This window comes from Eleutherodactylus coqui, chromosome 6 (assembly GCF_035609145.1).
Source record: "Eleutherodactylus coqui strain aEleCoq1 chromosome 6, aEleCoq1.hap1, whole genome shotgun sequence".
NCBI lineage: Eukaryota > Metazoa > Chordata > Amphibia > Anura > Eleutherodactylidae > Eleutherodactylus > Eleutherodactylus coqui.
The window spans coordinates 107,823,566-107,830,564 of NC_089842.1; positions in this window are offsets into that span (position 1 = coordinate 107,823,566).

The window sequence follows — 6,999 nt, forward strand, 5'->3', positions numbered from 1 at the left end:
CCTTATTCTTTTTATTGGATTCTACTTCAGTCAACCTGTAAGTCAAATCTGGTTATAAGAAATGGGTTTTAAAGAGTGGAGCTACCCAAATAGAAGTTGGGGGCAGTGAGAAGTCCATTGTCAAATTCTCCTCCTCTAACGGTGGAATGACAGGACTACTTTGTACATGAAGCGGTGGGTGCCGCCAATCCACATAATGTTCATCCTGTAGATGGACATGTTAATGAATGATATAAACCAAAAAAGAAAGTAAGGTGCAACCGTAAAGAACATGGACATACGCAGATAGTCAGGTTAATTCCTCCATTTTTATTTATGCCAGACTAAAAACCTGTTTTTGGAGCAACCAAATGCTTCCAGCCTGTTTTGGTTTATACCAATCATTAAAGAGGACTTCTCTCCTGACATGTCTGTTCAGTGAATAATAATCTTATAGGAAAAGATGCCCCAGAATTATTGCATGAACTGCATTAGAAGTGTTTTGTAAAGTCCTGTTGTTCCTCCTGGGAAGTTTTATACTTTGTCAAAAGGGTGACCCTACACAATTTGATACTTTACACTGATTGGATACTAGCAGTGTGTTGGGGACACAACCCATTAATATGGGAATGTTTAGAGGGATTGTACACTATTGATGGCCTAGCCTCAGGACAGGCCATCAATAGTAGATTGGCGAAGTTCCATCACACAGAATCCCCATCGATTAGTGATTTGCTGGGCCAATACATTTTTAAAATAGGGTGATTTATGCAGGAACTAGATATCTCCATTCTTACTACAGTGTCCAGGAAACTTGGCTTGCATTACCAAGTCTAGCCACTACACTAAGAATGGAGCTGTCTGCTTCCTGAAGAAATCGGCTTGGTGCATGAGCTTGCTGGCTTCAGTGAACAGCTGTTCAGTGGGGGTCCTGGGCAGTTGAGCCCCACCGATCGATGATGGTCTATCCTTACGATAAGGTCATCAATAAATAGTTTGCAACTGGACAACCCCTTTATGGCCAATATTCATGTGCTTCTAGGGCAGAAGCCAAGGGATACGACAACGCAGAGTTCTAAGAAAAGTTAATCCATAATTTTGTCTAGTATATTATTTACTAAAACAGGCATGTCATGAGTAGCCACCAGTCCTTTCTAAGAAATCACTCCGGATGTCTGTACACGCTTGCTATAAATTCACCTCACAAGGGGATTTATCATTGCTCTAGATCAGGGCTGTGCAGCCTGTGACTCCCAGCATGTCCCAACAGCTGGAGAGCCACAGCTTGCACAGCCTTATTGTAGCATCTTCTACCCTGTTCCATAGAGGTCCCTATTCCCGAGCTTAAGCAACCTCCATCTTACTTTTTGCAACCCCACCATGCTGGGAACAGTAGTTCCCTCAGGTTGCAGGGACTTCTTTTCAAGGCTGTATGGTTTTTAAAGGTTGTGTGGGGGTTTTTTTTTTTGGGGGGGGGGGGGGGGGGGGTTTGGTCCAAGTATATAGAGTAGTTGCTGACGACCTATTGAATGATGCTGCTTTACTGGTAGCTGATGAAGAATGGGTTTGGTAATACTTGATGACTGGCTGGCTGCCTCTGAGGAAATGAACATTCCCAAAGTCTTTTTTTTTTTTTTTTTTTTTCTGGTGTGGTTTTTATAGCAGCTAAGTGTGCACTCCTTTTTAGGTTTCTTGTCTTTTTACTTAGGAACCACGTGAATATTGCCAAAGAATCACGCTAGAAACTTGCCTTTGACTAACTCCAATTGCTTTATAAAGCTCCTTTTCCTTATGTGGACTAATGCTGCCCTGTATAGACAAGGCTAATGTAAATACGTCCTCCTTTACATCACTCGTCTGTAACTTCAGGGAAAAATGCAGTGTTCTTCAAACGTCTTGTGCCTTTTTGTACTCTTCTAGTGCCTTATAACAGATCAAAACTCCATATGACAACCTCATGTCATGAAGTTTAATTCATGATTTTCATGCTTTCCGAGAGATTTATCTTCGTTTTTCCTGCAGTCCTCTGTTCATTGCCAATCACCTATTTGCCTTACCTAGAATAGCGGAAGTGCAAGAAGAGAAGCAGAATGCAGAACAGGTTACATAACCATCTAAAGGGATTGTCCATGAGTAGAAAAACATGGCTGCTGGCTTCCAAAAACAGCGCTATTCCTGTGTAAAAGTTTTGTGTGGTATTCCAGCTCTTCATCATTTACTTAAATGGAACATAGCAGTAATAGGCACAACTCATGTACAGGTGTAGTGCCGTTTTTGGAAGAAGGGAGTGTTTTTGTTTTTTATCTTTAATCCTGGACAGCTCCTTTTTTTTTTTTAAAGGAATTTAAAAGTAGTTTACCAGTCTGATACACTGTAACAAGGCCAGCACCCGTGTGCACAACCTGATGCTTTTTGAGCGTTTGCTTGCCACCAGTGAACAGAGTATGTGAAAGTGGCACGGAATTGAAACTCAAAGTTCATTAAAAGTATTCCTTATGCGATTATTAAAGTGAATGCTTGTTGCACCATTTTGTTTAAATGGGTCTGTAGTTCTGTGCAGATTCATTTCTCAGCATAACTTGATAGTGGTTGCAGTTCCATTCTTATAGCCATATAAGAATACATTCTGTCTGCCTACAGCCACCACTGGGGGGCGCTTACTGCATACTGTTCAGTTTCGTATGTGAACAGTCGGCTGTAAACTCCTAAGCTGCCTCTAGTGGTGACTGCAGACAGAAGTTTTTTTTTATCGTTTTACTTCGCTGTTGGTATGAAGCTCTGTATCTGAGAAATGGAGCCCAGACTGCTATAGAGGATTGTTAGGACACTGGCACACTTATAGACCTGCAAGAGGTTTAGTTTGGGCAAACTTTTTCCAGTCCTGGTTTGAGCACATCAGCACCCACCATATCGCTAATTGAGTAAAATAAAAATCCTCAACTTGCTGAGCCTGTGGTTTACATAGAAAGGCCAACATGCATGGACCGGGCGGACAAGATGTGGGCATGACTGGTTTGGGGAGATGATTTAGTGCCAACTATTTGAAATCTAAGATTTGCATTCTAAATACCTTTTTTGTAACAAATTTGAGGATTTTTTTATCCTCCTTCTACTTGAGCCTTTCCCAGTACAGCACTGATGCACAGGGTGGTAAAGGGGGCTTGTTAACTTCCTATTGGGTTGTAAGGGCTATCTCCAGTATTTCTAGTCCTTATTACTTGAACGGTTTGGCATGGGGTCTCCAGTTTCATAAACCACAGTCCCATGCTGGAAGCCACAAAGTGACCTTGCTATGGACATCTTGGCAGTCTTCTCATTCCTGCGGCAGTGTCACAAATGCTTCTGAAGCTGCCTACAAATGTAGATTATATTGTTTATTGCTTATCACACATTCACTATGTTCTTGGGCTAGGTGGCTGCTTTCATGATGTGATTACGTCCATTGAATTCTATGCAGTTGGGACTGATACAGGCATCCACAGCTAGACATCATAGACCCTTTGAGCTGCCTCCAGCTATAATGTATGGGATTCAGTGATGGCAAAAGTCACTTTTTTAGAGATGTGGGAATCTATCTTTAGCACTAAAGGAATTGTATGAGATAAAAAAAAAAAAACAGGTCTGGTTCCCTTCCATGGGCTAGGACTTCAGAACAAAACTAGGCCTGCTCTCTCCACCAAAAAATGCCATTGGTTATGGGGGTCCGAATCTTGTACAATCCTTTTTTAAGCTGATGTAAAATGGCAAAACTTTTTACTGGCAGAGTAACATTACAATATTGCCATTTTAGTGTCTTGTCATGTTGAAGGATGCAGGTGGATGCATGGAGACATATGTATTGCTGTATCTATATACTGTTCGTGCCGGTCACTGAATGCCCTCCTAAGTGCATTTCCTTCATATCCCCCCCCTTCACTATGCAACCTCCTGCAAAGTGGGCACATAGCCTTAATCCCGGTTATACCCCATCCTATTTCCATTGGTGAAGATGCATTGCTCTCACAACATCGCATGAGTGAAAACCTCGCAGATGGGAAGGAAACCATTGTAAATCATTGGTTTCATAATATTTTGTTTTTGTTTTTTACCGACTCTTGCATCACGCAAAAAACGTGCCATTTTTCTCGCCCGTGTGAACCCACCATCAGGCTGACAGAAGAGGCAAAACCCACGGTTTTAGAACATTCCTGGCTTAGCACCAACAGTTCATAAAAGGCCTGCCAGTCTTCGTACAGCAGGTGTTGCCTTTCTACCGTGCACCTTTTTATAGAGGTTTTATCGCAGCATTTCAGTGAAGAGCAGGAGGGGGGGGAAGCTGTGAAGTTGATTTTCATGAATGGAGGTCAATTCTGATAGCAAATTATAAGCCTGTGATAGATGTACAATTGTGATTTAACACAATGCCATCATACAATAAAGTGATTTTCTGCACTTCATGTGTCTGGGTGGGTTTGATTTATTTTAAGTATATTTTTGTCCATTGCTAGTGATGAATGACTATAAAGCGGCTTAGCAAGTCCTCTCTTGGATACATGTGTGTGTACGTCCTTTGCTACATGGGGAATATAGCTACATGTATGCTGCATTTGCACAATATAAGTTGTGTAAGACATTATTCAAAGGAAATGGGTAATTCATTTTAGGTTATCCAGTCTAGAAAATGCTTTCATATAACGTGAGGAATTGTACGTTTTATAGAGTCCTCTTCAGCATGTTCATGTCTGGACCAGAGGGGGAGTCTGGCAAGAGAATCTTTGTCTGAAGGCCCTGTCCTGGATGGCACAAGTAAAGCACAGTAGATGGACACCATACTTCTATTTTCCTGGTGGTGCTGCAATTCAATCGTACACTTAGGCCGGCTTCACATGAGCGTTAGCACAATTGCGCATCCCTCAGCACAAGTCTTTGCCCACTGAACAAGCCACTTTACTTGTATTTGAATTCAGCTTGTTTTTATGTTAGAGGTTATGTTCCGGGGGATTCATGACCTATGCCCATCAAACAGTCCTCTGAGATTCTGGAACTGTCTGCAATAGTTTTCCAACATGTATTGTATTCTTGCTTCTCTTCTCTCACATATATGGCATCAAGTGACCTGAGTTTTATAGCGATCTATGTAGATTGCGGCATGTAATGGGTTCACAGAGGCAGGGTGCTCCCTTTGTGATGTCATCAAACCCCCATCATGTACAGGCATCCTGCTATGCCATTGCCTATAATCAGCGATAAGATATTGCAGTACAGAATTTCCCCTATTTGTATTAAAAAAAAAAAAAAATTTAAGAAAATCCCCATGTGTGGCATTATCGTGTCTGTAACAGTACTATAACTTGAGTGCACTATAAAGCCTGCGCAGCAAAATCAGTTTACACATTTTGCCTGGTTTCTTTTTTTTTTTTTTTTTTTTTTTTTTTACCTCCCAAAACGCAATAAAGTGATCAAAAAAGTCATATGTACCCCAAAAAGCTTGTGATGCAATTCCAATTTTAAAAAAAGGGGGGGGATTATTGTGGAAAACCTAAAAAATTATAATTTTGTTAATGTCATAATTGTACAGACACGCAGAAAAAATATATTGTCACTTATCCTGTATGATTGACACTGTAAAAAAAAAAATACATAAACCTTTTACAATACATTATATGCACCAAAAAAAAAAAACAAATTAAAAACTTCAGTTCACGCAAAACTAGTTCATTTGGCTGTATTGACAGAAATATGACGTTAGGGCTTTTGAAAGTGGAGATGAAAATTACACAAAAATCGTTGTGCGCAACACCAAAATAGGCCTTGTCATTAACGGGTTAAAGTCTAAAGGGTTCTCCACTTCAAACTGCCTGAATTAGGGGTATTTTGTCCCCCTCCCTTCCTCCTCCATCCAAACTAGTTTTGAAAGGCTGGTTCTTCCAGCATAGGATTGGATGTTGGCCATACAGTATAATACACAACTACCATTAACGCCAAAACACAAATGTTGCTCTTGTCTAAGAATCCAGCATGGCCGCACTGCACAAGACCCATTTTAGGTGGCTGTACATACTGTGTTAGGCTGCTTTCACATCTGCACCCAGAGGTTCTGGTTTCCTGCTCTGTTATAAAAACAGGATAGGGGAATCCCTGTGGCCGAACAGATCCATCCTATGACGAAACTGAACAGCGCCGACCGCTTCCATTAACTATTGTGCGGTCCATTTGCTTTCTGCTCAACTGTCCAGCATTTTACTGCACAAATGTGCTGCATGCAGCGCTTCTCCTGGCATTTTGTGCTGGTTCTGCGACAACACCTCCAAATGCAGATGAGAGCGGTTTAGGGCTCTGTCCACGGGAGATCTTGCATTGCGTTAATCTGGCCGCAAGTAACGCAGTGCACGCTTTCCATAGTGTTGCTATGGGAAGCGCAGCACCCTGTCCACGAGCGGAGAATCATGGCGATTCTCTACTCGCCGGACTCAAATTGCTGCATGCCGCGATTCTCCGCAGTGAGCAGAGAACTGACAGTTCTCTCCCCTGCTCCCAAGCAGCGGAATATCTCTAGCGATATTCCGCCTTGCCCGTGGACAGGGTCCCTTTAGTATTCCAGTCCCAATACCTACACCTCTTTGGTGTTGCAGATCTGAACTTAGAACCTTAGGTGATTCAAGTTAGACTTTCTTTATAAAAATTCCAGCACTTCTGTTAATTAACTTTTATTCATTGCATCATAAAAATGAGCCAGTTAGTATGGTCATAAGGCCTATTTCATACGAGCAATATCGCAGCTGTGTTCTGTGTGGTCACTGCTGCGTTCTCTCACGGTGATATTGTGATTTTTGTAGCGTGCTTTTGCTGGGATGGTTGGGCGCTTGACATATAAGATCTACCCCAAAAATAAGCCCTAGCTACATTTGGGGAGGGGGGGGGGGGGGGGAGAAACTTGCATAAACAGGCACTGTCCACTCCAACACAGTTCCGGGGCCCTTGTTTGTAGTGTTCAGCCACTGCTTCTTGCTCAGGGGGTTAAAAAAATCCTGCCTCCAGGAA